This window comes from Neomonachus schauinslandi, chromosome 12, assembly GCF_002201575.2.
Source record: "Neomonachus schauinslandi chromosome 12, ASM220157v2, whole genome shotgun sequence".
NCBI classification, from domain to species: domain Eukaryota; kingdom Metazoa; phylum Chordata; class Mammalia; order Carnivora; family Phocidae; genus Neomonachus; species Neomonachus schauinslandi.
Window position 1 is genome coordinate 70,280,988 of NC_058414.1, and position 19,189 is coordinate 70,300,176.

The 19,189-nt window shown below is 36.2% G+C and overlaps 1 pseudogene; it reads right to left on the reverse strand.

Annotated features, from left to right (window-relative positions):
• Positions 1-1,616: 1,616 nt before the first annotated feature.
• The window catches only part of LOC110588950, a 183,888-nt pseudogene continuing 166,315 nt past the window's right edge, over positions 1,617-19,189 (reverse strand).

The window sequence follows — 19,189 nt, forward strand, 5'->3', positions numbered from 1 at the left end:
ATCAGAGAAAGACAATTATCATATGATCTCATTGATATGTGTAATTTAAGAAACAAAACAGAGAATCATAGGGGAAGAGAGGAAAAAATAAAACAAGACGAAATCAGAGAGGGAGACAAACCATAAGAGCCTCTTAATCACAGGAAACAAACTGAGGGTTACTGGAAGGGTGGGGGTAGAGGGATGGGGTAACTGGGTGTTGGACATTAAGGAATGCATGTGATGTAATGAACACTGGCTATTATATAAGACTGATGAATCACTGACCTCTACCTCCTAAACTAATAATACATTATATGTTAATTAATTGAATTTAAATAAGCAATCAATCAATCAATAAAAGAATTGTCCGATCAGAAATGTGAAGTCGTTTGAAGGAAAAATGAGCAAAATGTGTGGGCTTGTCCATATCTAATCTAGTCATTGAATTGATGATCAGAAGGATTAGACATTCCTGACTGATGATTTGGACAGTCACAAAGGCATGGTCAAAGACAATTGAGATACAATGTTTTTACAGGAGCTGTAATAGTGTTTAATCTAGGAAGCAGAACCACCATGAATTCAGAAGTAGATTGATTATAGGAATTTCACTGAGGAATTGAAGTATTAGAGGTCTTAGGAACCAGTCATGCCAAACCAAGCACATTTAACCACTAAAGAGGGGCCATGATGGAGAAGTCATTGGGAAGTTGTTGCCTCTGTATGTCTGCAGCTAAAAGTCCAGTGAGGGGCCTGCAGCCAGTGTTGAACAAGAGGGCCATTTGTCAGGAAGAAGAGCTGACCACAGAGTGGAGGAGATAAAGAACAACCTGAACATTGCTGGCACCTTTGCATTTATCTATCACCGCATCTAACCACAACAACATTCAGAGATTAGTGGCTATTGCCTTTATAGCTCATGCAGATTTCTCTTTTGGCTAACTCAGAACCCAAACCGACCCAGGGAAGGGGATTCTGGGAAATGTAGTTGCCAGCTTCACCAAGTTGGCAATTAATAGTCCACCACTACAGGAGTTATACTTTAGGAGGAGCACATGTGATTGTTTATATTCACATGGGAAGGCATCTAAGATGGTTTGGGAACATTGAAACAGTTTCATCATTTTTTGTGCCTACTTCCATATCTGCACATTCAGGTGTCAAGGTCAACTAAAATCCCTGTTACACATTTTCCCCTCCAATTTTTAGTGACTGTCTTTCTTTGTAATAACTGACTACTTTTTTTTTTTTTGCAATTACAGAGTAGTATTCAGTTAACAGAACAATTATTTCATAGAAGCTGCATCAGAGACGACTGAAGATGAAAAACTACCATCCCCATATATAACTAATTTGTGCTGTGCACCAACAAGAACCTGCTTTAAATTTCCATGCCAATTTACAACCCCCATACTGTACCAGGCAAGGTTAGTGGCTATTGAAAATACCACCAGGACAGGGCTATCTAAAGACACATTCGGTAGTGTGTTAACTATACAAAAAAGGACACTGTACAGTTTAAAAACAAATCTTACACAGCCTTACATTTCAGTTTTTTTCTTTAAAAGGAGTGAGTTGTGTACAGGGGGGTTAAATGCTTTATAGACAAGAAAAAAAACTGCACTAGAGCCAACTTATTCATCATTATCTTCTTCTTCTTCTTCATCTTCTTCGTCTTCCTCCTCATCCTCTTCATCTTCCTCATCTTTCTCCTCTTCCTTCTTTTTCTTGCTCTTTTCAGCCTTGACAACTCCCTTTTTTGCCGCATCAGGCTTTCCTTTAGCTCGGTATGCAGCAATATCCTTTTCATATTTTTCCTTCAGCTTAACAGCCTTCTTTTCATAAGGCTGCTTGTCATCTGCAGCAGTGTTATTCCACATCTCTCCCAGTTTCTTTGCAACATCACCAATGGATAGGCCGGGATGTTCTCTGTTCTCCTTTGATTTTTGGGCGATACTCAGAACAAAACAAGAAAAAGGCCGAAGGAGGCCTCTTGGGTGCATTGGGATCCTTGAACTTCTTTTTTGTTTCCCCTTCAGGGGGGATATAAGTTTTCGTTTCTCTTTCATAACGGGCCTTGTCCGCCTTTGCCATGTCTTCAAATTTTCCTTTTCTTTAGCAGACATGGTCTTCCACCTTTCTGAGCACTTCTTAGAAAACTCTGAGAAGTTGACTGAAGCATCTGGGTGCTTCGTCTTGTGCTCCACTCGGCAAGTTTGCACAAAGAATGCATATGATGGTATTTTGCCTCTCGGCTTCTTAGGATCTCCTTTGCCTGTGTTTAATTATTTTCCTCAGCGAGGCACAGAGTCACTCAGTGCCCGTCTGGCTCTCACTTGCCCCGGCACTGTCTCTGTGGGGCTCAGTGTACCTGACTTCACTCTTTTAGGGACATTAATGGGGGAAATGTCAATTGTATATGCGTTGTGAGTGGGAAAAATTCAGTCTTCTTCCTACATGTTTTTCCTTTACTCTCACACTACTACCACACTAACAACAGTTCAACACCATGCAGTTCTCTGTGACATCTGCTGAGTGTCCTACAATTTAACTCAATTCTGACACTGTGCACCTGGAGATAAGCTTGGATCCTACAGGTTAAGGACTCAGTCCCATGAGAATGACCCCCCTCCTGATTTCAGATGTCAATTGAAATTACTAGTAGGTCCTTAGGTTACTCACAACTTTTGTCAACTTGGCTACAAATCCAGGGTTCCCATGACCTCCTTCACTTTGGATTAAATTATTTGCTAGAACAGCTCACAGAATTCAAGGAAACACTTGCATTTACAAGTTTATTATGTAATGAAGTATATGATGACAGATACAGATGAACAACCAAATGAAGAGATACCTAGGGTGAGATCTGGGAGGGTCCTGAGCATAGGGGTTTCTGAGTAGTGGGAGTACATCACTCTCTCCATACATGGCTATGTTCACCAACCTGAAAGCTCTCTGAACCCTATACTTCTGGAACTTTTAAGGAGGCTTCATCACATAGGCATGATCAAACATTAACTCCCTGTTCCCTCACTGGAGAATGAGAGTTGGGATTGAAAATTCCAAGCTTCTAATTATGGCTTGATCTTTCTGTTGACCACCCCCATTCAGGAGCCCACCAAGAGTCACTTCATTAAAACAAATGACCTACTATGACCCAGGTAATTCCAAGGGATTTAGGAGCTCTGTCAGAAACTGAGATCGAAGACCAAATACTAGAACAAAAGATGTTCCTAGTGCTCTTATCACTTAGGAAATTATAAAGGTTTTAGTTTTGTGTGTGTGCGCATGCATGTGTGCGTGCGTGCTTGTATAATTTCACACAGTGACAGAAAACACATTGAATGAATTGTTAAATGATATTGAATGAATGACAATGAATGAACTGTTCTAAAAAGTAAGTTAATAGTATTTTGATAAAATGGATATTTCTTTGCATTTGCTTGCAGACAACAATATTAGAGTATTAGTTAGATTTCTAAAATAATTGGTGTATTAGAAAATATCACCAATTTCTTATTAGAAGAATTACTTTGTTTTTAAGATTGTTATATTGTTCTTGAGGACTTTATGGTATACTCACTTTAGTGTCTGAACAAGCTATTTAAAAATTTAAAAAAATAGGGGAACCTGGGTAGCTCAGTCAGTTAAGCATCCAACTCTTGATTTTGGCTCAGGTCATGATCTCAGGGTCGTGAGATACAGCCCCTCATCAGGCTTCTCGCTCAGTGCAGAGTCTGCTTGTCCCTCTCCCTCTGCATTCTGCACTCTCTCTCTCAAATAAATAAATAAATAAAATCTTTAAAAAATTAAGAAATATGTTACTGTAGACCCATTGTTTTGTATCAAATATTCAAGAAATTCGAATTTTAGTAATTAATATAATTTAAAATGAAAATATTTTCAATTTTGTTGTATTTCAGTTACCATATGGCAAATATTATACTATTTTAAATATTAATATTAATATATATAAATATATATTAAATATATATTTAAATGGGGGGATAGCACTTCATGTAAGCATCAGTAAAATCCCTAAAATATTTTGAGTAGTGGAGACTGCAGATATCAGGTACATTATAAATCTTGCCAATGATTTAGATTACTGTGCATTGTTGTGTGGAACATGTAAAGGATATCCCAAGGGTTTAATTTAAACATCATAAGTAAAATTGGTGTTACTGATTATCCCACTCTGTATTTATCAATCCATAAATAAGTCTATTTTTTATCTTAGTAGTGTTATAAATAATTTCCATAAAAATAACTTGTAAGAAAAGAAAAATATGTCATACATCAGTTGAACTTACATTTTCTTTTATTATAAAAATAATGATCCACATATAATGTGCCACTTTTTCTAATGCTATGAAGAGTAATTCAAATATAAGTTATTTGTGTCTTTTTTTTATTATGTTACGTTAATCACCATACATTACATCATTAGTTTTTGATGTAGTGTTCCATGATTCATTGTTTGCGTCTAACACCAGTGCTCCATTCGGTACATGCCCTCTTTAATACCCATCACCAGTTATTTGTGTCTTAAAGCAGTAAGAGTACAATCACCCACACTCTTCCTAAAACATTGCAGTTTTGTAGCTTAATATAATAATTTTTAGTTATGTTTGTCTGGCTGGCACAGTGTTTATATAAATGTCTTTGAAAAGTTTTATGTAGTGCATGGATGCACTAGTCCATCCACAGCTACCACAGCTACCACTCCTCCCCCTTATTTTTCTCCTGCTTAAGTCAACATTTATGTTTTCATTAGACATCTAATAGGTATTTCACTTTTCTGATCCTTGATGTACAACATATATATCATTCTCTCCTCTAGCTTAGTTTTTGTGACTCCATCTCACCTGCTGTCCTCCAAGCATTTTAAGGAAATGGGTTATGTCTTATTCATCTTCATATTCTCCCAAGTGCTTTACACAAGGGAGGAATTCAATAAGAATTTATTGAAATAGTTGAAGAGGTGGGAAATAACTTGAACATATATAGAGGATGCTCTCTGAATACTTAAAGAATTAAAAGCAAATTTCATATTTTATAAAACTAGGAGTTTTAGGAAGGTAGCAGTCTGTGGTAACTAATTATCCCTTGTAGACTAAATAAAACCTTCAACAAAACAATAACTCGCATTCCTTAGTCTTAATTTTTCCTGCGATCTGGATTTTATTACCAGTGTCTAAGATTGCTAAATTTTCTTTAATTCATATATTAACAAAGTACCAAATGTACATACTTTAAAAAATCAAATATTTAAATGAGCATATAATAGAAAATAATAGTCACCCTGATATGTGTATGTGTATATGTGTGTTTTTGTATCTTAAGGTAAAAATTAATAAGAATGTAAGATGGATTATGATTATTAGGATAAAAAATTGATTTTAAGAACTGAGTAAAATGCATTTGAAATCTCAACATCTGCTCCATTCATTCACATTCCATAATAATAAATCTTTGACCATTTGAAAATATCATTAGTGGGTGTCAGAATTATCATTTGTCTTAGTTAAGTAAGCAAACAAATAGTAAGCACTCATTCTTGTGAGGTCACTTATTACCTATAAAAACTGGCTTGGGGGGCGCCTGGGTGGCTCAGTTGGTTGGGCGACTGCCTTCGGCTCAGGTCATGATCCTGGAGTCCTGGGATCGAGTCCCGCATCGGGCTCCCTGCTCGGCAGGGAGTCTGCTTCTCCCTCTGACCCTCCTCCCTCTCATGCTCTCTGTCTCTCATTCTCTCTGTCTCAAATAAATAAATAAAATCTTTAAAAAAAAAAAAAAAAAAAAAACTGGCTTGGGGACCAAAGAGTTATTTTATAATTACATAAATCTTTGAATGATTTTTCACCCCTAAATATATTTAGATTACAGGGACAGAACTGATCATGGATATTATCCTCAAAGAAAGCCCTTGAACCAAAATTTATAACTTTCTTAGAACTGGATTAGAAGAAAACATTTCTTAATGCAACTTATTTTGCTATTCACAGAAATTTGGCATATTGTCTTATTGGTTTTTACATCATTCAAATGACTAAAAATGTATGAAAATAACAACACCATATACATTTACCATAAGAGAGGGAAGTATATGTTTTGGTAATTTTATTGCTTAGATACTTTTGAAGATGGTTATATGTTACAAATGTTATATTAGCAATGCTTCAAAAAAATGTTTCTTAAACCTTGGGACAGATAATTCTTTTTCATGACTTTACACTTTAATGCCAAACTATACCTCTTACCCATAAAAGAAACATCTAGCATGCTTAAGGAATAACCAGGATATAGTTTGTCTATGATACCAATATAGCCAGATAAAATGTGAAAAAAACCCATTAAATCTTTCGCTGGTACCATATAAAGACTTCATAAAAAGAAATCTCTATAAACCAAAGTAAGCATCTTAGTTGCTTACTTTATACTTAGTATTGTTGGGTTATAAAATTAGAAAAATTCAAATTATGGGAACATAATTAAAACCCTTTTCTATTTCTGTTGTGTCAGAAAGCTGAGAGTTTGTAACATGGTTACAAACCATACTATGGTTTCATGCTGTCCTTTTTTGTCTGGTATTAAAAAAAATGTCTATATTGGGGTATAATTTTAGTCATCTCATATCTTGGTGGGATCTGGATCTTAAAAAAAAAAAGTTTTAGAAGGAAATATGAGACCTCCCAGTGGATTTGCATTAGTCTAATATGTTTTTAATTCAAAAGTTGAGCATGGAAATAGTAAGCAAAGGATTTTAAAGTCACATTATTATTACATTTGATTATAATAAAGATGATGAAACCTCCATGCAAAGGCATGCAGTAGCCACTCAATATTATGCTAATTTCTTTTCTCTATTATCATTAATCAGACATGAATTATTAATGAGATACTTCTAATGATTTTGATTTGTGAGCCTTTGTAATTTATGAATTTCTTCAAATTGAAAATCTCCAGGGTGAAAAAATATTTCATCTTTATGTATATTCTGTCAACTCAGAGTATACTACCAAGTCAATCTACCAGGAGAATGCAGCCACCCTGTAGATGGATATTTTGATCTATAGAGGTGATTTTAGCTGCATTTTATTTCCAATTAGAGATAGAAGTTTGGTGATGGCTCCTTAGAAAATCACCTTGTAAAGGCTGACTTCAAGGCCAACTTCCATTCCATTTAGGAGATATGTACCATTTCAGATTCCCTCAAATGGGGAAGGCTGTACTGTGGCCCTGGAATAGTTTGGCTGCACTTAAATTTTGGCTCTACTTCTTGCTATGGGTATGATCTCTCCATGCCTTGGTTTGAGTATCACTAAAAGTAGAATAAAAATACATAAAATTGTTTTGAGAAATGAACCCAGTTAATCTACATGAACTTCATGGCATAATGTGCTGTTCAAAAAGGTTAATTCTAGCCAGAATAAATGACCTTGAGGCAATTTCTGAACTCTAAATAATTTGTAGTGTATCTTGATGATTTTCCCCAGGCTCTTCTTCATAACTAGAGAAAAGTAAAGGGTCTTGATGAAATACATATTCATTGGTTCTATTCTTTAGGGCAAGGTTTGGCAAAATTTATCCATAAAGGGCCATAAAACAAAAGCAGGCTATAGGCAGGATTTGGCCTGCTGCTTGTCATTTGCCAACCCCTGCCTTAGAACAAAGAAAAGACATTTTTGTGAATGATAGATTCATCTTTAAATAGCTGTTATTTTTTCTAATTAAAATTTAATCCATGCTCACTGTGAAATATAACAAAGAAAATAGTTTGAGAATATGGAAATGTTTTTCTATATTACTCATAATCACATAACTCACGAGTAACTACTTTCAACAGTTAGTGATTTTCTTTATAGAATTTCTATTTATCTATCTATCTAAACAGAATTAGAAATATACTATGAAGACTTCCAGGGAAGATGGTGGAGTAGGAGGATCCTAAGCTCACCCCATCTCACATGTACAACTAGATAACATTCACATCGGTGTAAATAACCCAGAAGACAACCCAAAGACTGGAAGAACAAACTCTACAAATAAATGTAGAGAAGAGGCCACATCAAAGAGGGTAAGAAGGGCAGAGACATGGTTGGGAGTGATGGGGGGACCCTTGGGACTCTCCCTGGGAAGGAAAGATCCCACAGGTGCAGAGAGTGGAGAGAAACAGACTCTACACTGGTGAACCCACATGGGAAAGACAAATCCCCATATTATTTGGCTTTGAAAACCAGAGGGGCCAAATTTCACCAATTCTTACAACCTGCAAGACTTAAAACCTGGAACTTTAAGAATCAGCAGTTTCTGCTCTGAGAGAACCAGAAGGGCAGGGGGGGTGAGAGGAAACTCAGTCCTCACCCTTAAGGAGACAGCATAACAAGCAGGCCAATGGAAATACAGCATAGAAACAGCAGTTTGAAAATCCCATGGGGTATAGGGAAGGGAGATTTGTTTATTAATCTCAGAGCCTGTGTTGGAGCAGCAGGGATCATTGGGAGACTTCTCCAGGAACAAAGGAGCTGGACAGAGCCATTTCCTCCCCACACCCCCAAGCTGAGTACACCATGCAGTGCTGAAACTGGAGACCTAACTTACTAATCTCTGTGCTCCGCCTACATGTTCCCCTGTAGACATGCCCCCTCCAGCCAGGCCTCAGCTCCAGGTCTTTTCCTACAGTAGACTAGTACAAACTTTGCCAACACCTCACTTACTCTCCCACCCCCGTCCCTGCATGCTTCTGCAGATCCACCCCCTTCAATGCACTCTTGGCTGGAACCCATCCAAAGTGGTGCCACAAGCCTGGCAGTGTGCAAGCAGCCCCAACAGGGGCCAGCATCACTCCAAAGTGATAACCACACACACCAGTCAGACTGTGACTTTAGCAGTGGGCTGGGGCAGACAGCTGATCTGATGGCAGACCCCACTGACCAATAAAAGCTTCTTGGAGGACAAAAGAGGGAAAGCAACCTGCTGTTTGGTGCTACTACATTTCTGACAAATGCCTGGTCTGACTCAACACAAGTCCAAGGAAGCCACAGACTGGCCCACTAACAGCACAGGAATGAAATACTGCCCACAACAGGCAAAGAGATACATTTCAGTTGACCAGACTGAAGGTGAATGTGGCTCAACCACAAAAGCAGGCTGCGTGCAAAACACATAGGGGACACCCCTGAAGTACTAGGTCCAGGTGAACAGGGGACAGTACACTGAAGGGCACTACAGGACTTCTTCTTCATTAGGCTACTACTTTCAAGAGAAGGAGATGTAGCTGACTTTATTAACACATGGAAACAGACAGAGGGTTAGACAAAATGAGGAGACAGAGGAATATGTTCCAAATGAAAGAACAGGAAAAAAATCACAACATGGTAACCTAAGTGAAATTGAGAAAAGTAATGTGCCTGACAGAATTTAAGTAATAATCATAATGACAATCACTGGACTTGAGGAAAGAGTGAAGGACCTCAGTGAGAACCTTTACAAAGAGATAGAAAACATAAAAATGAATCAATCAGAGATGAAGAACTCAATGAATGAAATTAAAAATACACTACATGGAATAAATAGTAGACTAGATGAAGCAGAAGAATGATTAGTGACCTAGAGAACAGAGTAATGAAAAGCAATAAAGCTGAGCAGGTGAGAAAAAAAAAATATGAAAATAGACTTAGAGAACTCACCACCAAGCATAATAACATTTGCATTATAGGGATCTAAGAAGGGGAAGAGAAAGAAAAAGAAAAAGAAGAAATAATAGCTGAAAACTTCCTGAATCTGGGGAAGGAAACAGAGAAGCCCCAAACATAATCAACCCAAGGAGGTTTGCACCAAGACACATAGTAATTAAAGTGACAAAAAGTAGTGATAAAGAGAGAATTTTAAAAGCAGCAAGAGGAAAAAAGAAAACAGTTACATACAAGGGAAACCCAATGAGGCTATCAGCTGATTTTTCTCAGCAGAAATATTGCAAGCCAGAAGAAAGTGGCATGACATACTCAAAGAGCTGGATGGCAAAAATCTGCAGCCAAGAATATTCTATCCAGCAAGGGGATAGAATAGAAGGGGAGATAAAGAGTTTCCCAGGCAAACAAAAGTTAAAGGAATTCATGAACACTAAACCAACCCTACCAGAAATGATAAAGGGGACTCTTTGAGTGGAAAGGAAAAATCATCAGTAGGAGTTAGAAAAGTAGGATGCACAGAAGCAGTGAAATTCAGTATATCTTATAAAGATTGGCCAAGGGACTTAGAAAATGAAAGGATGTAAGGTATGATACCATGTATCTAAAATATGAGGGGTGGGGAGGGAAGTAAAGAATGGGTGTAAACTTAAGGGCCCATGAACTTAATATAGACTGCCATATGCAGAAGATGTTATATACAAACCTAATGGTAACTGCAAATCGAAAACAGTAATAGGTATACAAAAAATAAAAAGAAAGGATCCAAGTATATTGTGAAAGAAAGCCAACTAATCATGAGAGAAGAGAGCAAGACAGGAACAGAGAAGAACTACAAAAACAACCATAAAACAAGTAAAAAATGGCAATAAGTACATAACTGTCAATAATTACTTTGAATGTAAATAGACTAAGCTCTCCAATCAAAAGACATAAGGTGACAGAATGGATGAAAAAGTAAGACTCATCTATATGTTGCCCACAAGAGACTCATTTCAGACCTAGAGACACATGCAGATTGAAAGTGAAGGGATGGAGAGGACTTTATCATGCAAATTGATGTGAAAAGAAAGCTACAGTAGCAATACTTATGTTGGACAAAATAGACTTTAAAACAAAGACTGTAACAAGAGACAAAGAAGGACACTATATAATAATAAAGGGAATAATCCAACAAGAAGATATAATACACCCAACATGGGAACACCCAAATACATAAAATAATTAATAACAAACATAAAGGAAGTAATAGATAGTAATAAATAATTGTAGGGGACTTTGACATCCCACTTATATCAATGGATAGATCATCCAAACAGAAAATCAACAAGAAAACAGTGGCTTTGAATGACACATTGGACCAGATGGATCTAACAGATATATACAGAACATTCTATCTAAAAACAGCAGACTACACTTTCTTTTCAAGTGCACATGGAACATCCTCCAGAATAGATTGCATATTAGTTCATAAATCAAGTCTCAACAAATTTAAAAAGGCTGAAGTCATGCCATGCACCTTTTCTGACCAAAATTCTATGAAACTAGAAATCAACCACAAGAAAAAAATCTGGAAAGAGCACAAATACATGGAGATTAAATAACATGCCACTAAACAATGAATGAGTCGACCAAGAAGTCAAAGAGGGAATTAAAAAATACATGAAGTCAAATGAAAATTAAAACACAATGGTCCAAAATCTTTGGGATGCAACAAAGGAAGTGATAAGGGAAGTTTATAGCAATACAGGCCTACTTCAAGAAGGAAGAAAAATCTCAAATACAACCTAACCTTACACCTAAAGGAGGTAGAAAAAAACAAAACCCCAAACCAGTAGAAGGAAGAAAATAATAAAGATTAGAGCAGAAATAAACAAATTAGAAAATAAAAAAAAACAATGAAGAGATCAATGAAAGCAGTAGCTGATTCTTTGAAAAGATCAACAAAATTGATAAAGCTTTAGCCACTCTTCGGAAACAACAAAGAGGGGACTCAAACAAAATCAGAAATAAAAGGAGAACTAACAATTGACACCACAGAAATACAAACAATTGTAAGAGAATATTATGAAAAACTATATACCAACAAATTGGACAACCTAGAAGAAATGGATAAATTCCTAGATACATATAGCCTCCCAAAACTGAAGCAGGAAGAAATAGAAAATTTGAACAGACCGATTATCAGCAATGAAATGGAAATTGAATCAATAATAAAAAAAAAAACTTCCAACAAACAAAAGTCCAGGACCAGATGGCTTCACAGGTGAATTCTGCCAAACATTTGAAGAAGAGTTAATACCTATTCTTCTTAAACTCTTCCAAAAAATAGAAGAGGAAGGAAAGTTTCAAATTCATTCTATAAGACCAGCATTACCCTGATACCAAAACCAGATAAAGACATTACAAAAAAGAGACTACAAGCCAACATCTTTGATGAACATAGATGCAAAAATCCTCAATAAAATATTAGCAATCAAATCCAACAATACATTTAAAAAATCATTCACTGTGAACAAATGGGATTTATTCCCAGGATGCAAGCTTGGTTCAATATTCACAAATCATTCAGTGTGATACATCACATCAACAACATCAATAAAAATCATATGATCATTTCAATAGATGCAGAAAAAAAACATTTGAGAAGGACAATATCCATTTACGATAAAAGCCCTCAACAAAGTAGATTAAAGGGAACATACCTCAACATAATAAAGGCCTTATATGAAAAACCCACAACTAACATCATGCTCAATGGTGAAAAATTGAGAGTTTTTCCCCTAAGGTCAAGAATCAGATAAGGAGGTCCACTCTTACCACTTTTATTCAACATAGTACTGGAACTCCTTGCTACAGCAGTCAGAAAAGAAAAAAGGAATAAAAGACTTCCAAATTGGTAAAGAAGTAAAACTTTCACTAGTCGCAGATGATGATACTATGTATAGAAAACCCTAAAGATTCTACTAAAAGACTACTAGAACTGATAAATGAATTCAGTAGAATACAAAATCAATATACAGAAATCCATTGCATTTCTTTTTTTTATTAAAGATTTTATTTATTTATTTGAGGGAAAGAGATAGTGAGAGAGCATGAGCTATGGGGAGGGGCATAAGGAAAGGGAGAAACAGACTCCCTGCTGAGCAGGGAGTCCAACATGGCGCTCAATCCCAGGACCCTAGGATCATGACCTGAGTCAAAGACAGACACTTAACCGACAGCCACCCAAGCACCCACATTGCATTTCTGTACACTAATAATGAGGCAGCAGAAAGAGAAATTAAGAAAATAGTCCCATTTACAATTACACCCAAAATAATAAAATACATATGTATAAATTTAACCAAGGAGATGAAAGACCTGTACTCTGAAAACTATAAGACATTGATGAAAGAAATTGAAGATGACACAAAGAAATGGAAAGACAATCCATCCTCAAGGATTGGGAGAACAAATATTGTTAAAATGTCCATACAACCCAACTAATCTTCAACAAAGCTGGAAAGAATATCCAATGGAAAAAGTCTCTTCCACAAATGGCGTCGGGAAAAGTGAACAGCAACATCCAGAAGAATGAAACTGGACACCATACACAAAAATAAATTTAAAATGGATGAGAGACCTAAATATGAGACAGGAAACCATAAAAATCCTAGAGAAGAACACAGGCAGAAATCTTTTTTACCTCGGCCATAGCAACTTCTTATTACACACATCATTGGAGGCAAGAGAAACAAAAGCAAAAATGAACAATTGGGACTTCATCAACCTGAATAAGGGTTAGTATCGGGGCGCCTGGGTGGCTGTCGTTAAGCATCTGCCTTCGACTCAGGTCATGATCCCGGGGTCCTGGGACTGGTCCCACATCGGGCTCCCAGCTCGGCAGAAAGCCTGCTTCTCCCTCTCCCATTCCCCTTGCTTGTGTTCCTGCTCTCACTATCTCTCTCCGTCAAATAAATAAAATCTTTTTTAAAAAAAGGGTTACTATTGAATTCATGCTTTTGTATTCTTTGTTTAAGTACCCAGTAGTGAAATTACTGGATCATATAGTAATTCTGTTTTTAATTTTTTGAGGAACCTCCATACTGTGTTTCCACAGTGGCTGCACCAGTTTGTGTTCTCACTAACAGTGCACAAAGATTCCTTTTCTCCACATCCTCACCAACACTTGTTTCTTGTGTTTTTGATTTTAGTCATTCTGACAGGTGTGAGGTGAAATCTCATTGTGGTTTTGATGTGGATTTCCCTGATGGTGAATGATTTTGAACATCCTTTCACATGTCTGTTGGCCATCTGTATGTCTTCTTTGGAAAAATGTCTGTTCATGACTTTTGCCCATTTTTAATTGGGTTGTTTGTTTTTTGTTTGTTTGTTTGAGTTGTATAAATTATTTGTATATTTTACATACTAACCCTCTTTTGGATATGTCATTTGCAAATATCTTCTCCAATTCAGTAGGTTGTCTTTTAACTTTGTTGATTGTTTCCTTTGCTGTGCAGAAGCTTTTTATTTTGATGTAGTCCCAATAATTTATTTTTGCTTTTGTTTTGATTGCCTCAATAGACATATCCAGAAAAATGTTACAGCCAATGTCACAGAAATTATTGCTTGTGTTCTCCTCTAGGATTTTTATGGTTTCAGGTCTCACATTTAGGTCTTCAATCCATTTTGAGTTTATTTTTGTGTATGGTGTAAGAAAGTGGGCCAAGTTTTATTCTTTTGCATACTGCTGCCCAGTTTTCCCAGTACCATTTATTGAAGAGACTGTCTTTTTCCCATTGCATATTCTTGTCTCTTTTGTCAAAGATTAATTGATCATATAACTATGGGTTTATTTCTGGCCTCTCTTATTCTGTTCCATTGATCTATGTGTCTATTTTTGTGCCAGTACCATACAGCTTTGTAGTATAGCTTGAAATCTGGAATCACGATGCCTCCAGTTTTGTTCTTTTTCAAGAGTGCTTTGGCTATGCAGGGTCTTTTGTGGTTCCATACAAATTTTAAGATTGTTTGCTCTACTTCTGTGAAAAATGCTGGTGGTATTTTGATAAGATTGCATTAAATGTGTAGGTTGCTTTGGGTAGAATAGACATTTTAACAATGTTTGTTCTTCCAATCCATGAGCATGGAATACTTTTCCATTTCTTTGTGTCCTTTTTAATTTCTTTCATAAGTAAGTGCCCTATAGTTTTTAGAGTACAGATCTTTTACCTTTTCAGTTAGGTTTATTCTTAGGTATTTTATTGCTTTTGGTGCAGTTGCAAATGGGATTGATTCCTTGATTTCTTTTTCTGCTGCTTTGTTATTGCTGTATAGAAATGCAACAGATTTCTGCATATTGATTTTATATCCTACAACTTTGCTTAATTCGTGTATTATTTCTAGTAATTATTTGGTTGAGTCTTTTGTGTTTTATACATAGAGTATCATGCCCTCTGCAAATAGTGAAAATTTGACTTCTTCCTTGCCAATTTGGATGACTTTTATTTCTTTTTTGTTGTCTGATTACTGAGGCTGACTTCCAGTACTATGTTAAATAGTAATGGTGAGAGTGGACATCCTTGTCTTGTTCCTGACTGTAGGGGAAAGGCTCTATTCTCCCCATTGAGGATGAGATGATGTTAGCTGTAGGTCTTTCATATATGGCCTTTGTGATGTTGAGGTATGTTCCATCTATCCCTACTTTGTTGAGGGTTTTTATCAGGAAAGGATACTGTATTTTGTCAAATGCCTTTTCTGCATCTATTGACAAAATTTATAAAAAACTTACCAAATTCAACACCCAAAAAACAAATAACCCAGTTAAGAAATGGGCAGAAGACATAAATAGACACTTTTCCAAAGAATACATCTGGATTGGGGCTCCTGGGTGGCTCAGTCGTTAAGCATCTGCCTTCGGCTCAGGTCATGATCCCAGGGTCCTGGGATCGAGCCCCACATCGGGCTCCCTGCACCGCGGGGAAGCCTGCTTCTCCCTCTCCTACTCCCCCTGCTTGTGTTCCCTCTCTCACTATGTCTCTCTCTGTCAAATAATAAATAAAATCTTAAAAAAAAAAAAAGAATACACCTGGATGGCTTACAGACACATGAAAAGATGCTCAACATCATTCATCATCAAGGAAATACAAATCAAGACCATGATGAGATACCACCTCACACCTGCCAGAATGGCTAAAATTAACAACACAAGAAACAACAGGTGTTGGTGAGGATGCAGAGAAAGGAGACTTGCACTGTTGGTGGGAATACAAACTTGTCCAGCTACTCTGGAGAATAGTTTGGATATTCCCCAAAAAGTTAAAAATAGAACTACCCTATGACCCAGAAATTGCACTACTATTTACCCTACAAAGAATACAAAAATGCAGATTTTAAAGGGTATGTGCACCCCGGTGTTTATAGCAGCATTATCAACAATAGCCAAACTATGAAGAGAGCCCAAATGCCCATCGACTGATGAATGGATAAAGAAGATGTGATATATATACATATATATATATATATTACTCAGCCATAAAAAAAGAATGAAATCTTGTCATTTGCAACAATGTGGATGGAGCTAGAGTATATTATGCTAAGTGAAATAAGTCAGTCAGAGAAAGACAAATACCATATGATCTCACTCATATGTGGAATTCAAAAAAGAAAACAGATGAACATATGGGAAGGGGGAAATAAAAAAGGAGAGAGGAAAACAAATCATAAAAGATTCTTAACATGAAGCCATATGAAACCCTCAGTCTGAGGGTTAATGGAGGGAGGTGGGTGGGAGATGGGCTACATGGGTGATGGTTATTAAAGAGGACACTTGTGATAAGCACTGGGTGTTGTAAGTGATGAATCAATAAATTCTACTTTAGAAACCAATATTGCACTATATGTTAAGTAAGTAAAATCTAAATTTAAAAAAGGGGGGAACACTAATTTGAAAGCATATATGCACCCCTGTGTTTATTACATCATTATTTATAATAGACAAATTATGGAAGCAGCCCAAGGGTCCATGAATAGATGAATGGATAAAGAAGCTGTGGTATATATATACACACACAATGGAATGTGGTGTGTATACACACACACACACACACACACAATGGAATATTACACAGCTATGAAAAGAATGAAATCTTGCCATTTGCAACAACATGTATGGATCTAGAGAGTATAATGCTAAGTGAAATAAGTCAGAGAGAGATAAATATCATGATTTTACAAACAAAAAAGAGAGCCAAGAAATAGACTCAACTATAGAGAACAAACCGATGGTTACCAGAAGGGAGGTGGGTGTGGGAGTGGGTAAAAGAGGTGAACAGTATTAAGAATACAGTTATCTTGATGGACTCCTGTCTCACATTGAGGTCTTTCAACCATTTTGAGTCTATTTTTGTGTGTGGTGGAAGGAAATGGTCCAGTTTCATTCTTCTGCATGTGGCTATCCAATTTTCCCAACACCATTTGTTGAAGAGACTGTCTTTATTCCATTGGACATTCTTTCCTGCTTTGTCAAAGATGAGTTGACCATAGAGTTGAGGGTCCATTTCTGGGCTCTCTATTCTGTTCCATTGATCTATGTGTCTGTTTTTGTGCCAGTACCATGCTGTCTTGATGATGACAGCTTTGTAATAGAGCTGGAAGTCCGGAATTGTGATGCCGCCGGCTTTGCTTTTCCTTTTCAACATTCCTTTGGCTATGCGGGGTCTTTTCTGGTTCCATACAAATTTTAGGATTATTTGTTCCATTTCTTTGAAAAAAGTGGATGGTATTTTGATGGGGATTGCATTGAATGTGTAGATTGCTCTAGGTAGCATTGACATCTTCACAATATTTCATGGAACACTTCATCTAAAACTAATGATGTAATGTATGGGGATTAACATAAGAATAAAAAAAATTAAAAAAAAAGAATACAGTTATCTTGATGAGTACTGAGTAATGTATAGAATTGTTCAATCACTATGTTGTACACCTGAAATTAATATATCACTGTATGTTAACTATACTGGAATTAAAATGTTAAAAAAAGAAATATGCTACAAGTATAATTTTCATTCCTCTTCTTTCTACTTATTATTATTATTATTATTTTAATAATAATTAAATAATTATTATGTTCTGTAATAACTATTCTATTATATAATAATTCTATTATTATACAAAGAAATTCTTACCAAAAATCTCATAATATTATTTCTACTTCTTTCATGGAAGGACTTATGATTGAATAAATTTGAAAATATAAGAACATAATTACCCTCTACTCAATGTTATATTTTCTTACAGTGTTGGTCCTATTCAAGGAGAACATTCTCAACTTTTTACCTGCTAACAACTCTCCACATTTATACAAAAATCAGAAAGAGCATGATTTTTGATTACCAGTTTATTTTAGAGTTTATTACTTGAAAAAAATAATATATTTAGTTAATTCCCAAACTTGTTCCATTTTTTTACTTCCTGAAAAGCTATTTCACTTAAAATCATTTCTCCAAATTATTTCAAGGAAAATACTTCTGAATGCCATTTCAGTTTGTACCTGAAATTTAATAATTGGTACTAAAGAGGATGATATATAATTTACAAAATAAATATTTGAAGACATCCCTTTAGAATGCAATGACCCATTTTCCTATGAGAAGCCAGGTATTCACAGGCATCATATTCCACAAAGTAAAAACCAAGAGCAAATATAAGTGTAACTTCTTTTGGTGAGGAAAGATGTGCCTGAACTTATATTGTATCTAGGAACACAAACTATTATGCATATTTTTGCTGAAGAAAGATGTCACTCATTGGTACCAAGATAGTCAAAAGAGTGCTTTAATTCACTAGCTCCATTAAAATGTTTGTTTCAATGGTAGTTTTTGGACTAATCTCAATATATTTTTTTCAAAATAGCTTCTATCTGGGTAATCTGGATAAAGCATCATCCTGATCACAGGCACTAAATTCTATTTTTCTCAGCTCCCTATTAAAGTGGTCAAAGATAAGTAAGAAAATAGGAGCAGGGGAATTAGCTTCATCACTGGAAACTTGAAAAGTTGGCATCTGTGCAGATTAACTGATAATTTGCTTTCCTATCCATTCACCCTCACATACACACTCTATAACATAGAGAGCTCCATTTCCTATGCTCCGCTGCACACTTGCTTCTGTGTTGGAAATGTGAAATATTGGATGGTGGAAGATAAATAGAAGCCACCACAGGTCTGCTCAGTATGGCATCTTTGTAGTGCCTGTAGATCATCCCTGACTCCTGATCCTGCTTGGATCTCCCTTCCCCACTTATGTTCCTGCTCTCAACAGGTAGTCTTCACTGTGATTCCAGCTCCCATGGGATATCCTGGGGTTCTAGGCTCTGGTAACCCCACATCTCCTCTTTCTCTTGTTCTCTTTTCTATATGTTCCAAATTTTTATCTCTTTGTATTCCAATGTGGATATTTATTTCCTTATATTAATCCATTTCTTTGGGTCATCCTCTGTCAAATCCATTGAGCATTAATTTTAGTTATCT